The sequence below is a fragment of the Sphaeramia orbicularis genome, chromosome 13, assembly GCF_902148855.1.
Source record: "Sphaeramia orbicularis chromosome 13, fSphaOr1.1, whole genome shotgun sequence".
Taxonomy (NCBI): Eukaryota; Metazoa; Chordata; class Actinopteri; order Kurtiformes; family Apogonidae; genus Sphaeramia; species Sphaeramia orbicularis.
Genome location: NC_043969.1, coordinates 19,382,921 through 19,399,670, shown reverse-complemented (window position 1 = coordinate 19,399,670; position 16,750 = coordinate 19,382,921). Strand labels below are relative to the sequence as shown.

The window sequence follows — 16,750 nt, the reverse complement described above, 5'->3', positions numbered from 1 at the left end:
ACCCAGGATAGACCACCGGCCCACTCAGGACAGACCAGGTCTGCAGCTGTGGAACCCCTGCAGTCAGACAGGTGACACATTTAATTGATTCATTTGGAAATTGCTGTTCCTTTTATTGAGTATCTTTGTCCTTTTTGTGTATTTTTGTTGATAATTTTCTCTATATTTTGGCTCATTTGTTCATTTTGTTCATCATTTTTGTTATAGGCCAAGGGAGACGGACCACAAGAACAGGACCAGTCCAGATGCAGACCTGGTGTCACAGGTGTCATGTCCAGCCAGGACCTGACAATAGGGCTTGGGGCCTGCTACGGGTCCAGGTCATGTGTTCATTTGGATTTCATATTTTGTAATATTGTCAAAGCTCATATAAAAGGGGATTTCATCTACAACTTCCTTGTTCTTTTTCTTTTCAGCGCCTGCGACCCGGACCTGGATAAAGTGGAAGAAAATGGATGGAGGACGAGGAAATGCAATCGTCTATAAATGTAAGTCAATATGTTGGTCTTTGAAGATGCATTTTTCTGCGTCTGATCAGAAATGTCCACCACAGTCGTACATTTGTCTTGTTGTGTGTCAGTGGGAGTCACAGTGGATAACCTGGGTCTTATTTTGACTGTGTTTCAGGAAAGACAACAGCGATGGAGATCCTCTGAGAAGGAGGAGGCCTGTCTGATGGAGCCGTTCATCCATCAGTGGTTGTTTTCCATCAGACCCAGTAGATCCAGAGGTTGGTACAAATCCCCTTCATGTCTCCTCAGGACCCACATTTACAAAAATACACTATGAAATCAACTCTTCTATATTCACACAGTGTTTAATGATTGTGTCTTGATGTTTCTAGATGTGTGTGTAGACGACATCAAAGAAGACATCAGCGATGGACATGTGAGGAGGAACAGACACCCCAGAGCCCAGACCCCAGACCCCAGACCAGACCCTCCCACAAAAAGCCAAAATGACCCCTCTAACCTCAGACTGTAGCTACAATAAACTGCATGAACTTCCTCTTTTTCTTCTGTTTTTGTAAAAGAACCAAAACAGAGGTTCAGTTGGTTTTATAGAACATCATTTCATGAGTGGATTGTACCCACTTATGTAGTGGTTTGGAGTGGAAGAAGGTGTTGAACCCTGTGGGGTCTGAGCCTCTTTTGACCATTTTTCAATACTTCAGATTTTGCCTTTATACAACACAATTACAAACGTTAACCATATCTGTGTTCGGTACAGTTTTTTTTAGCACAATTTCACCTATATTATCTGATAATCCTTTAACACTTTATCTAACTTTATTAACATATTGGACCCAAAATACACAAAAATAATAGAATTTGAAAAAAAAATGCTATTTTTTTTACTCTGGAAACATATAACGGTATCTAATTATCTATTTATAATATCTCCAGGTTTACATGGTCGATCAATGTTAAACAAATCCCTTTTGTTATAACGCATCAGTCACCATGGAGGGTAAAAAGGTTAAAGTTCAAAGATTTCTCAAGGTGTCCACAACAAACTGTAGACTTAGAAACTGTAGATTTAGTGTTGAAGTGTAAACTGGTCAGCAAGGAAATAGTTAACTAATGCTACTGTTATGGTTGTAAAACCTCTTCCAACATCTAACAAAACTTGTGTCTTTACATGATACTGTTTGTAAAATTTTCTTTTGTATAAGCCTTATGGTTTGGAATACGTCATACTTATGTTAGTTGTGTATGCTAGTTGAATTCTGTTTCATTACTGATGGTTTTACAAAACAGAAATCTTGACTCATTTGTGTAAGCAACCAAACTATAAAGGTTAAGTGAGTTATTCCAAGAGGTTAATTATGTTTAGTTTGTGGTTTAACTTCGACAGAAGTTTCACTGAAACTGAAGAAATATAAAAGGAAATAAATATCTGAAAAATCTCACAATGTAAATGTGAAATAATAAAAAGCATCCTCTTTATTGTCATTAACAGCTATGTACAGCAGGGACCGTATGTAGAGAGAATGAAGTACATGGGGGTCTGACACAAGGGGTTGCGATACAAAAGGTGTATTTGCAGAACAACCGACACAGTTAGGACCAGGTCTTAGACTGACATGGGTCCAACAGACAAACAGATCAGTCGTGGTGGTTGTGTGTCCTGGAACACACAGGGAATATTATACAGTTACTAGTCCAAGCCCTTAGCAGCATATTGGTCCTATTGCACTGTACAATAGTGGGGAAAAGTATATTGTTAGTTATTTGTTGTGCCTTAAGTGTTTAGGAACTTTATTTGTTGTGTGTTAGTGTTTATATTTTTCCCCATGTCAATTTTCTGATGGACCCTGTGGTGGGAAAAGGCCCTGAATGCAGAATAAATGTCCTTCACTGACTCATACAGTTTAATTTTTTACTAAATAATGCAACAATGATTCACAACATAGCATTTCGGTTCAGTCAGTAATACTAATTAAAATATATTCAACCATGAATCTACCTTTAAATCTACTCCATGGGTCTATAAATTATGCTTTGATGGTATATTAACAGTCATTTAGGTTCAGATGTGGTTTTCTGGTGTGGAGCTGTGCCCAAATTTGGTGCTTTGTCAGTCAGTCTGAGCTGAATGTTCAGCCCGTGTTTACTTGTGAAGTCAGGAAGTAGGCTATGAATCTGAATGGATTTAGGTATTGTACAGAGGCTCCTCAAAATCAACCAGATTGCAGGAAATAACATCTGAATCCAAACCTTAGCCATGTTTGTGCTTTACCAAAGGTATCTTCGGTATTGTCTATCTTCAGCACACTGCTCCACCACCAGGAACCTACAGGGGGAAACATGACACCAATCCAATTAATTATGTCTAAGCCTCCATCTCCTGTGGTTGCATGTGCGGCAGAATTTTGGTCACACCCACCAAATCTCACTCTAAGGAGAAGTTGGTAGCCCCGATAAATCCACATAGTATTGAACTTTGTTTTGGTAATCTGATATATTATCTATAAGGTGATGCATGCTGTGTACCTAAAAATGCCAAGCGGTGGAACAGGCCAAAGTCTACCCCCATGAGATCAGCAGTGTTGAGTGATTTACACAAGAATGACTTCATTTATCAGCATTTTAGTTCCCGTTCAGCTTTGTCAGGTAAGGTAAGAGAGAAAATGAACTTACTTAAATCTTAAAACTGAACGAATTCCTCCCCCCTGGTGGATTTTCTGCTTATTGCATGTATCTAATTGTACACATCAGGTTTTTCAAGACAAAAAAATATCGCACTGATGTAGAGGGCTTCAAAACTCACGTATCAAATATGATACGTTTGGCGTTATGGGGTTAAATATTTTATAGGATGTGATTAACCCTTAGGAGTCTGAGCCTATTTTGGTTGTTTTTGAGTACTTTGATTTTGCCTTTATGTACTATATAAAGAAATGTTGTACTATGCCCATGTTCGGTATCTTTTTTTCAGCACAACTTTATATTATTTTTCCCTTTAACCTACTATAGCAACACAAAAGGCCAAAAAACTCACAAAAAATATAAAATTCAATTTGAAAAATTGATATAATTTATTGCATAAATAACACGAAGATGCTTAATGAACCTTTTCAAAGACTTTAACAGTGAATATTGGTTCCAAATATTAGGTATATAAAATCAAAATTGTAATAAATTAAAACTAGACTCAAATATTTGATATAAAAGCATGTCTTTACATAGGCGTTTTCTCCGGTCCAATTTTCATCCCTTTATTGTTTGCTCCGGTTTCAGAACGTCATATCTCCAGTTGTATTTGCTCTATCAACATCAAATAAAAAGTCGGAGAGTGTTTCAAATCCACACTTTTGAATGCCATTGTCCCCAGTGCTCTACGTGACTGACTTCTGATGCTACGACGTATTGAAAATGAAAAAAAAATAAAAAATACATTGAAAACGTCACGTGATTCAGTAATGGGGCCGTGACCGTGGACCCCTAAGGGTTAAAAACATCTGTTATCTTGCACTGAATGTCTGCAAAGTCAGTCCACATTTAGTCGTAAACATTAGAACGATGTAGTAAAGACCAGAAAGATGGTAAATGTGGTTCAGCGTCCACTGTGTGGCTGAAAACTAAACCGTCATATCCTCAGGTAAAGGTGCCTGTGCCAAAACTCTTCACCACCTCCACTGCTTCTTTATCCCATCTGTTCTTCTACTTTTCATCCTCTTTCATTCTCTCCATTCCCCTCTATCTCTCTCCTGCTGCTTCTCGTAAGTGAGGACATAGCTAAGCAGTGACCCATATTACCCTGGCAACCACTTGTGATGAATAGTTTCTATGAGTGTGTGTATGTGTCTGCATCTTCGTAGAGGCAATTGCTTATGTCTGTAACAAGGATGTGCTTGATTAGGAAGGTGAAATACTCCAATCCGCAACAGTGACCTTTTTCATTACCTCAAAACATGTCAATCATTACTTAATATGGCATGATTAATCTTTAATGTCCCTGGTTTATAGCATGAGTGCAGACTCTCATGTGTCTTTGCATGCAAGTTATGCATTTGTCAAACTGGTATGCAAATGTGTGTATATGGAGGCTGGGTCACATCACTGATGTGAAGAATGGGCTGCAACAAAGGTCAATGTGACTGTGGCCATTTCATTAACTATGCAAACGAACGGCTTGTCTGTGTGGAGCACATCTGCACATGGACACAGTTGTTTTTTGTTGTTTTTGCATAGGTCATGATGACACTGGTGACAGACCCTGAGGTTATAGTCCTGCCAAAGTTCTTCTTTATGTATGTGCATGTTTGTAAATGAATATACATTTACATATGTGTGCAAGCTGTTTGAGCCTGTACATTTGCATTTATGCAGATAAGCTGCTCTATAACTCTCCCACTTGTCTCTTTATATTGGTTCATTCATTTGCCTTATGTAAGTTTCTTCTTTTTCTTCTGTACCAAGGTTATTATCGTTAACAAAAACTAACAAAATGACGAAAACTAGAACTGTAAAAACATTTTCGTTAACTGAAATCAATAAAAACTATAATTAAAAGAAAAAATTATAACTAACAGAAACTGTATTGTGTGCTTACAAAACTAACTAAAACATATAAAAATTATGGATAAAATTCCCTTTGTTTTTGTGTTTTGTCAATGTCAGATTGATACGAAATCGATTTATTTCCCTCAAGCAGTTTTAGCTGCTGGCACCATATGATATTTAACGGTCCGTCACTTGTGGTCACTTGTGGTTTACAGTCGTCCTCTGATCTCCACTCTACCTGGAAACATGGAGACTGAAGTTGGGAGAAAGCAGCAGAGTCCTGTCTGGGATTTATTTGAATACGATGGAGAAGAAGAGAAAAGATATAAAAAAAAACAACCTAAAACTAAACTAAAACTAAACATTTAGAAAAAAACAAAAACTAATAAAAACTAGCAAACCTGCTGTAAAAACAAATTAAAACTAACGGAATTGGAGGAAAAAAGTCAAAACTAAATAAAACTAAATTATAATGAAAAATCCAAAACTATTAGAACCTTGTTCTGTACAAATTTACTTAATTCAGTTTAATTTATTATATCTTTTCTTTTCAATACTGCCTTCATTTTTAGATTTTCTTTTTTTTTTTTTTTTTTTTGTTATTTTTGTGATTATACAGTTGCGGAAAACATTATTCGACCATCAAAAGTCATCAAAAACAATGGTTATGCAATCAAGTACTAACTCCCATGTGTATCATGTGACAAAAACAGACAGAAAAGAAAACATGGAATGCCTAAAACCACTGTTTTTGTCAGTACAATGCCATAGATACTGATGTAAAAACTGAAGTGATTTTGGTTATTATCAAGAAAACCATGGAAAATGGGTAGATATCAGCTCTGAAATTAAACTCTTATGAGCTATTGTTGTTGTTATCATTATATTTGTCCAAACAAATGTACCTTTAGTTGTACCAGGCATTAAAATGAACAAGAAAATGAAGAAAACAAGGGTGGACTAATAATTTTTTCCGTGACTGTAGTTGATCATCATATAAACAACTTGTGCAATATCAGTTCAAACAAAAGATTATTTCAATAAATTAGAGACTCATAAAGAAACAAATAAGAATTCATAACCATCTAGAACTTTCAAAGTTGCTCCTGTAATCATTTGCATTTGTGTGTGGGAGAAAAAAATTATAATATTAGTATACATATATATATAATTCATAATGCAAGAAAGGTCATTCAGGAGCAAATATGAGCCAAGAATCACCAGTTTATCAACAAATGTGAAAGATGAGAAAGGATTTGTAAACCTCACCCTTGATGTACAGCATGAGTAAAAGAAGAAAAAAGGGATCTGGATGTATTTGAGTGTTTTCCTGGATGACATTTTTGTATGATCGTTATTATTAAATCATTATTTTACCATATTACCACCATTATATTGCACCATGTCTCCAGCCTGAATGTGACGGCTGCTGTAAATTGATAAATGAAACAGAGTTTTTCAGACAAAACATGAAATATACCGCATGCATATTGACAAAACGACACCAATCAAAGTACATTTCAAAACACTGCTTAGGTTTTCTATACTGTGCAAACTATTTCTTATTTGAGTCTATAATAAAGTGGACATATTGAGCTATTTTATAGGATATGTGTCCATCTGATTTCTTGAAATGGAGCCGTGGCATGACAGCAATTCCAGAGAGTGGCGATGACTCCCATAAATCCATAACGCCTACCTCACATTGAAGTTGATATATAGTTTTTTGCCATGAGACTGAAGACAAGTCACATTACAGAGAATATCTCTCCCGTGAGACTCTGTAAAACAGGATTTTGATAGCAGACTGTTACCACATGGGCTGTTTTATATCTTGATGGGTTAGGGCTGGTGTGGTGGTGTTTTTATATAATGGGAGGCATGTAGAGAGTGGACTGGCCTGTGATGGCGAGTCATTCCAAATGCAATGATATGCTTCTGTTTCCTCTGCCTGTGAGCGTATCAAGGAGTGAGGGCAGAACATCTGTGGTTGCTAGTCAACAGCTCCAGCCATGTGTCTGCCACAACCCAATGTCTTCTTTGATGGAGGAACAGGAACAGGCTGTTTGTGTGATGAATACAGGTTTCTGAAGCCAGGGAGCCAGTGCAGGGGAGCATTATGTGACATGTGGCTACAACAGGAACAAGTTGAGGTAATTTTTGCTGTCATCCACCTTAACCTTTTACCGGGCAAGTGACTATTTTTGGTCATTTCCACACACATTCACATTACAAGACAGTGACAGCACCAGTTAGAGTGACGGCAGAATCAACAATCTCAGGTCGAATGTGGTCTACAGGGTCTGTAAGGTCCACCTCTGCATGGACAGTGAGTGTACTTGCTTTGTTAGGTACCATGAAGTTATTGTGGAACGTGTTGATGTGCTAGGTATGTTTTTCTATTGGAAATCAATAAAAAATGTAAAAAAAATAAAAAATAAAAAATAAAAAATAAAAAAAAGGCAAGCAATATAAGTAATGATGTTCAAAGTGATAATGTGGATGTTGACAGGTGTCTGGATCAGCACTTGTGTTGTTCTAATGTTCTAAAAGTGATGTTCTAATGTTCTACAATACATGTTCCTTTCACATGACATGTGTTTTGCTTGTATTTTTTTATATATAATACAGTATATACTTGTTGGATTTTTTAAAATGTATTTGTTGCCATGTATGGTAAAGGAACCAAATATGAAAACTTAATTGACCTTGATTTTCTACATGAAATAAAAAAAAAAATTAGAAAAATTTCACAAAAATAACAAGTGTTGCCAGGCACAACAAACCCGCCCCTTGCATGTATTGTAGCTTATGTTGGTATCAATCCAGCAGATGTCATCATGTATATGCGTGTGCTGATGTCTGCATATCAATTGCCTCTATATATGTGCCAACTTTGAAGTAAATTGAAATTAAATTGATGTTTTATAGACATTTGAAATTATAAGTAAATGGGAGAAGAAAAAAGATTTTAAAAATTCATAAAAAATGTGAACTTTGACCTGCTTTTCCCAAAATGTAACCATTCTATTCTGGGTCACTGGCAATCTATAAACCCAATTTGGTATGAATTCAACCAATAGTTTTGCTGCTACAGACATATGAAATTTTGCCCATTATAAGTAAATGAAAAAAATAAAATAAAATTCATAAAAATCTACTTTATCTACTTTTCCCAAAATGTAATCACATCTATTTTGAGTCACTGGTAATCTATAAACCCAATATGATATGAATTCAACCAATAGTTTTGCTGCTAGAGTTTTTTTATCAAACAAACAAACACACCGAACCAAAAACAATACCCCTTGCCTCCCCTTTAGGGGGTGGGGTAAGAAAGTCCATTTCTGTCCTCCAATAACACACTAAGGTTGAAATTTTGAATTTCAGAGTATTTCTGAGTGCTCTATAAAGGGGTAAAACTAATTTCTGCAAGTTCCACAGGATATCCATTTCTAACCTTTCTTATTAAAATTCACAAATCAAGTTAAATGAACATATTGGGACAAATAATCCATCATACATTGACATTATTAAATTCTAATGACGATCCATTATGCGGAAGGAAGGGTCTGATTTTCTGCTTTTACAAAGGGCATCTTGTCTATTAGTATGACTAAACTCCAACTGTCACTCAACCATTGGAACCTACATTTATTCATATTCAACACATTTTTTATCATTATAATGTGTGGCGTTGAGGATATATAGAAACACAGTGAAGTAGATATGATCCTATAAGAGACAGAGCTGCACTGCACCATCATTTAGTCCATATAGTTCTGTGGTACTGAGGGTAAATCTAGCAGGATTCTCACTGCAACAACTGTTTGACTGAATTACAGCCTCTGGGAGTTGAACAGTTGAGGATAGTCACTGAATAATAATACATTGAAGCGAAGCTGTGAAGCCACGATTTCCCCTTTTGTGTCTTCGAATTACATTATCCACTATACACTATACATTCCCTTAGATTTAATTTTGTTTGCCCGTCAGCCCACATGAGCAGCGTAACACGCACTGTATCTGTAAATGGATGATGCAGCTTCGCTAATCTCACATGATCAGCTTTAACTGCATGAGTACACCTCCATTTAGCTAAGACCATCAAAAGCCGGTTGCATGGCACAGATCCATGGATGGCTGAGTCCATCTTTTTTTTTTTTTTTTTTTAGCCATTTTATTAAATAAATAAATGCAGCGGCTACAGTAGTGGTAATGTGGACAGTGCTCTGCTGATCTACGGTCAGCTGACATCGACTAGAAAACAAGGCATCGATCTGACAGTCCTCAGAGTCATTTCATGCACGTGTATACAGAAAATTCAGCATTTACAATTTGCAGTCCGTGTCCTGGTATTCATATTATACATATAGTCTGACACATTTCTTTTTTTTCTTGTACAGGTCCTTAATCCCATCCTCATTTCTATGCTAAGAACTATAGAGATGGTCTTTGAAAAAGCAGAATCAGATACAATACGTGATTTAAAAAGGAAAAAAAAAAAATCCTTATGTTGGAATAGGTCTCAGAATTCTCCCTATATGCTAGTGGATGTCCTTAATTTGGAAGTGTAAGCATTTTTACTCAACAACAACAGCAAAAAAAAAAAAAAGATAGATAGATAGATAGATAGATAGATAGATAGATAGATAGATAGATAGATAGATAGATAGATAGATAGATAGATAGATAGATAGATAGATAGATAGATAGATAGATAGATAGATAGATAGATAGATAGATAGATAGATAGATAGAAAGAAAGAATAAAAAGGGTTTTACATTTCAGGTTGTATGTTATTGTATTGTGTTACTGCTAACAGACAAACCTTTAACCCATTATTACAATGAAGAACCAGCTCTTAATATTACCATAACAGTAATGGTTACATACATACATTTGCATTGTGTGGATGACTGATTATATTGCACAACATATAATTTTTGGACTTTAATTATATAAGCAATATCTAAATCTTCAGTATTTAAAGTAAGTCTGTTTTTATCTATTGGTTATACATTGACACTATTTCCATTTATTACACTGTAAGTATTTGTTTATACTGCCCAGTAAATGTTGTACAATGATAATAAAGGTCTCTTCTACTCCCTTTTTCCAAATTTCTGAAAATTCATTTGACATCAATAATATATTTGGGTGGATTTGGATACATTTGCCTAATATCTTCAACATGAGTGATATATATCAAGTGGGTAATACAAATATCTGGTGACCATGAGTTTTTCGTCAGGTGTTAAATGTTTACTCACTTTATTCTCCTCATTGGGAAATATAGTGTATGCATATTTGTGCCAAATCCCAGGCACTCTCACATGCTCTTCCGGAGATGTTTCATTTTAAACCCAACGGAGAAAGCCGATAAATCTGCTCACAGAAAAGCATGGACACATCTGCATATGTGTTATCTATTATACCTGCTCTTTCATTCATCCTGGTGTGTGAATGAGTAAAATAAAATACCAACAAAATAAAGTAATGTAAAATTATCCAGTACTATTGATAAAAAAAAAAAAAAAAACAGGCTTTGTGTGTCTCATGTAACTTAAGTTTCGGGTTTAAAAATCAGAGGAATTAATGAAGCACTGCAGTACAAAACAAGTGGTTCCAGGCACAACAAACCCCGCCCCTCACATATATTGTACCTTATTTTGGTATCAATCCAGCTGATGTCAGCATATCAATTGCCTCTATATATGTGCCAAGTTTAAAGTAAATTGAAACTAAATTGATGTGTTATAGACATTTGAAATTTCACCCATTATAGGTAAAAAGGAGATGAAAAAAGATTTTAAAAATTCATTTAAAAAAATTTGAACTTTGACCTACTTTTCCCAAAATGTAATCGCGTCTATTCTGAGTCACTGGTCATCTATAAACCCGATGTGGTATGAATTCAATCAATAGTTTTGCTGCTAGAGTCTTAACAAGCAAACAAACAAAGAAACAAACAAACTGAACCAAAAACAATACCCCTTGCCTCCCCTTCGGGGGTCGGGGTAATAAAATAACCCAAAATTATCCAGTACTATTATATACACAGGCTCTGTGTGGCTCATGTAACTTAAGGTTCAGGTTTAAAAATCAGTGTAATTAATGAAGCATTGCAGTACAAAACAAATCTGTGGGAACATAGAGCCAAGAACTAATTACTGACTGCACAAATATTCACTACTTATTCATGAATAGTTTGCAGCAAAGAACTTTAAGGATCCAAGATGGGATTAGTACACCTAAAACTGAACCATGATCTATTTTTAGGCTGACTGTGAAGTACAAATCCATTAGAAGTCAAACTGCATTCATTGCAAATCTAAGATTTTGCTTAGATTTATATTATTTGTTTTATTTATATTATTGTTTACAACTGTGCCATCTTGTTATCTTGGTCTGTTTGTGCAACTTTCCTTCTTGTAAATAAGGCAGGCAAAAATAAGTGGTTGCTTCAGCCTATGCCTTTTTGCTCATAGGCTACTTAATGTAGAAATCCAAATTGTATACGTATTGTATATATTATGTGCTGTTAAATGAACAAATAAATTACTAGTACTACTTCTACTATTGTATTGCTATTGTTGTGCTTAGTGATGGTGGAACCATTAAGAGATGAAGATCCAGCCTCCAACAGGAAAATTCAGGAATTTCTCCCAAAGACCATACACTCTTAATGGAGAATTGGATCTGTGATTCTCTTTCTAGTGTATTGATTAATTTTATTTCATGTTCACTGACACAGATCTGAACTAAGTACCACTATAGCCTCATGAGTAAAATTATTTTTATTGCTAAAATATTTAAAAAATATATGTCGATTTGAGATGGATGGGTGCGTGCCTGAGTGTGCTTCAAAGAACACACAAAGGAGATACATAAACAGTTAGAGTCACACTCCAGTTGAACACAATAAATCCACTTTCACTGTAGCCACAAATGGAAATTTTAGAAGCGATCAGCATTTTGCTGCCTGGCTGAAATAAATAACGAAGACCATAAATAGTCATGCAGTTCCATCTGAAAGGGTAATTGTTAAGTAATGGTATGCGTTGTGAGCACCACTTTGCCTCTTCCCAGAAGAAGAGGGTTGAAGATGGGGGGGTTGCAATGTGTTGCAAAGAACAGATGGAGCTTCAGTGTAATAGTTAGAGGAGAGGACGGTCAGGCAGATACTGGAGATTCATGATTACACTTATAAATACTTAGACCAAGAAAAAGAGTATGAAAGCATCTACTATATTTCAACAAGATAATGAAGGTGCAGCTGGAAAGAGAACAGAAAGGGATTCAGAATAGGAGAAAATAACCAGTGGTCAGGACGGAGGAGCGAGTTTGATAGAACAGACTTCAGTGTTATTGCACGGTCTCATCAAAGAGCCTATAATTTACACATTAAAAAAGTAGGAAGTCATAGGGTGTAGGGTTATGGTTAGGGTTACCAAGCTCGACCAAAAGGCAGGGTTCATCATCAAAGACCTGGATCAGATAGAAGTGGGATCAGAGGAAGTGCAGACAGTCTGAGGACCTGAACATGAATGGGAGGTCATGGTCAAAGATCTGCAGGAGGGCGTGATTCCTGGGGGTCTTCTGTCTCAGTGGGTACGGTTACATGATGTTTTTTAAATCCGATTTATTTTTCCAGAAGAAATTAATTCGGAACTAAAGTATTTTCTCTTCTGTTTACATGGAAATGTTAAACCTGAATAAAGGTTTACATGAGGTATTAATGAGGTAGATAAGTGAGCAAAAGGGTTTGCGCTGCAGTGCTCACGTTGCCTTGTTCTCACAGCCCTTCTGTTAGCTTAGCTTAGCATAGTCACTGCATTTCCATGGTCACACGTAGCCAGTTTTTGTAAGAGATTTTGTGAAATCCGATTCTCCCTAATTATTTCTTTAGACCCGCAACTTACTGCACTCATACAGTCTTGGGACTGTTGTGTTGACAGAAGTTGGAAAATCTTTTTGTTGGAAGGGATGCATGCGCTAAATTAGCTTTGCTTTACTGTTTTAGCTTTGCATTAGTTTTTATTTGCCCAGATTTTATTACTGCAGTAAGTCACATGGCCATGATTTGAGCCTCAATTTGTGATCATATTGACCCCACCAGACTAAAGTAATGATTAGGGAGAACTGAATTTCACAAAATCACTCATAAAATACTCAAAATCACCTATAAAAGCCTGGCTACATCTGACCATAGGAATGAAGCCATTATGCTAAACTAGGCTAAGCTAAGCTAACGGAAGGGCTGTGAGAACAAGGCAGTCGGTGCACTGCAGTGCAAACTGATTTGCCAACTTATCAAACTCATTAGTGCATGACAAATGAATTAATAAAAAAACAGGTGACGAACTGTTCCTTCAGGGTTTTAGAGGCTGGTAGATCCCATAAGAATAGCCCACTGGAATGGGCATTGCATATTCTTCCACCAGCGCAGAATGTGTGCATCATCGCAACAGGACAAGACAATGAGCATGTGCAGAATGGCAGGAATAAAGTCCAAATGGAATAAAGGGTTTACATGTCCGAGGAATAATTTAGATCAGAAATAAAAGGGGATTAAACCAGCGACTTTATTCGGGTTTAAATTTAATCCAAACTTTTCTTTTTCAACTGGAATAAGGTGTTTACATGGGCATCTGAAATAGGATCTAACCTTTAATCAGATTAAACCAGGAATAAAAGTTGCCATGTAAACGCACGGAATATCCACACTTTTTTTTTTTTTTTTTGACAAATAGAAAGTAACAATAAGATATGATCAATCTCAGTTAAACAAACTGATAATCAACTAGTCAACGTAAAGCTATGTCATCAGATTTTGCAGATTTAGAGGACTGTTTGAATGTCCAGGATCCATTCTCTGGAGAAATTTGTTTGTGGATCCTCTGCACTGTTAAAATACCCACAAAGTGTTGGTGTTTGAAAAAAGAGCCGATAACAACCAGAAATATATCCTAAAAGAGCTCAGTGCTTCAACAGTATAAAATACACTTAATATAATTAATAAGTATTCTTATTAGGAAAGACAAGAGAGGTTTATTTACATTATATAGAGCAATTCAGACACAAAGGCAGCTCAGTGTGCTTATAAAAAAGTCAATTAATCATCCAAATTAAGATGACAAGAAAAGAACAGAGTAGATCAAATCATAATAATTGAATGAATAAATGAATTGTTTATGTTGGTTTGTACATTAATCATTGTACTTAGTGCAATAATTATAATAAACATAAAAGTCCAAAAGGCTACAAGCAAAAGCTTATTTTTTGCCTATCCTTTTCACCTGATACACTGCTCACATTAAATTAAATGTGTACAACATCGAGCATTCTCATTACAACAAAAAAAAAAAAAAAAAATCAACAACAAAAACATATCGCAACTTAATATTCCTGAATGATTTTATACTTAAGGTATTTTTCAAACTTTGTCAAAGAAGTGAACAACATAAATTCATCTTCAAGTCAATTCCATAATTTCACACCCACAACCCAAATACATCGAGACTTCACATTTGTCCTCACTTTAGTACATTTAAGAATAAAAAGACCTCTGAAACTATAAATTCTCCCTCTTAATTTAAAGAAATCTTGAATGGTATTTGGAACTTTTTTTTTTTTCTTTATAAAGTGTCTACTATTCATACAATATCCTGCAATTCATATCCACATCCAATCCATTCACATCCATAAAAATACATAAAATATATCCCATCATACATGTAATTAAAGGAAGTTTAAACTGATGACTAGAAGGAACAGTTCTCTTGAATTTACTAACCTTAAATCATACAATGAAATAATTATTGAAGAGTTCAATTATAGGGACATGAGAAGTGAAATGTTTTTGTTGGATTAAAAATATTTTCCTTTGGGATAAAAGTGAATGAAATTTGTTTCATGTTGCAGCAGAACACACAAGTGCTGCTTCACTTTCGTCACTGCCCTTGTAAATACATGTAGTACTTTTTTTTTTTAATTAAATCTTGCAGTCATGTACTATATATCAGTGTGGTACTGATCCACTGTGGGTGGAACCTTTTCTGCTCTTGTTAGAATGTTCCATACATGAGGAGACGGATGAGAAGGAAGGAGTCTAATGCTGCGTACCAGGCAACCAGTAAATCCTGTTTTTCCATCCTTCTACCGGTGAAAATGAACTGGAATGTCAGTCAAACCTGTGACTTCCCACCCGTGAACTCGTACTAGATCTACGTACTCCCAGTTCCGAGTTCTGACATCAGCAGCTACTCTGGCATTAGCTAGTTTTCAGTCTTTGAGTGCAAGAATAAATTAATACCAAATACGTATCCAAATACAAATGACATAACATAAAAGGTATAACAGCTTTTCTTGCCTTATGCGCTGTTTTTACTCCTCTGTTTCCCTCAAATAACCAAGGAGCAAGCACCTTTGGCGATAGAAATGATTGTAAATGAACATTAGTGATGTGACGTTCACGAACGAATCAAACTTTTGAACGGCTCTTTGAAATGAACGATGGGAACCGAGTCTTTGTAAAGAGCCATTCACTTTTTTGTTTATTTATTTATTTATTTATTTAAGGAGGGAGTGTCCTGTCAATTTAGCATCACTGGGGAGGCATTGGGCAGGAAGAGAATGTTTGAGCAGAAAAAAAAGTGCTCGCGCAGTGTGCATGTCTCATGGCAAGAAGTTAGCAAAAAAAAAACAGCAGTTTGAAGCGTGAGGTGAGCGTACTGGAGGAGGCGGAGCTGGAAGACTGGTCGAAACCAGAGAAAAGTTTGAGAGCGAGTGAGTGACCACCTGTGAGTAATGAGCCAAAGAAAAATGTTATTTCATGAGAAAATGTTTTATTTTCTTCTTCATTTTTAGGCTACAGACTGGTCCACATAATGTACCGTGATGTTTTTGGTCCAATTCCAGCATTTGCCTAATGTCACCTCTCATGTCATGGATTTAGCCCACACATTTGAACTAACTGTTCTTTTTTATGGTAAGATAATATTTACTGCCGCACCAATTAAAGACCTTTAAAATGTAATGTCAATCATCACATGTAGCCTATTTAGTCATTAAAACATTGGGTTATAAATAATAAAGCGAAAAACATAAAAGAGCCAGTCTTATGAACGGCTCTTTTCAGTGAACGGCTCCTGATTGAACGACTCCCTTCAAAGAGCCAAAAGTCCCATCACTAATGAACATAATGTACAGTCCGACATGCTGGTTTGTTTACATCTACCTACCACACTTCTTGCACTCAGTTTGGTGTGACTTGCCTGGAACATTACAAAGTCGTGAGTCATGGTTTGAAGTCGTGACTTACGGGCTCAAAAAACAGCCTGGAACGCAGCATTACCTTATCATCAAACAGGTGATGTGAGGTTCAATCTTTTTATCCTGTAGCCAATCAGAATCGTTTATATTTTTTTGTCCTTATGTGATTGGATGATTTTCTCTTTGTTGCTAAATGACTATGAGAGAGATACAGACTCTTTCAGGACAACAGAATAGAAATAAAGCAGGTGATGAAACTGCTCCAACTGTCTCATGTAACAAAGTTAACTACCATTCAGCCTGTTATTACCTTGGTGTAGTAGCCTTGACCTCTGGGTTTTACAGAAGGACTTTATTTTAACAGAGTATAAGGCCAAACAGCACTAACTATTCAGCTACATAGTTGAATCGTGGACCATGTAGGACCACCTGGGTCATGGTCAGGTGGATAGGTGGAGTGCAA

General features: G+C 36.0%; 1 long non-coding RNA gene across 1 annotated transcript; it reads left to right on the top strand.

Moving 5' to 3' along the window:
- Window positions 1–285: 285 nt before the first annotated feature.
- LOC115432103 (uncharacterized) lies at window positions 286–862 on the top strand. The gene is made up of 3 exons (XR_003937166.1): window positions 286–488; window positions 628–730; window positions 845–862. It is a non-coding gene; the product is annotated as an uncharacterized LOC115432103 (long non-coding RNA).
- The last annotated feature ends 15,888 nt before the right edge of the window (window positions 863–16,750 follow it).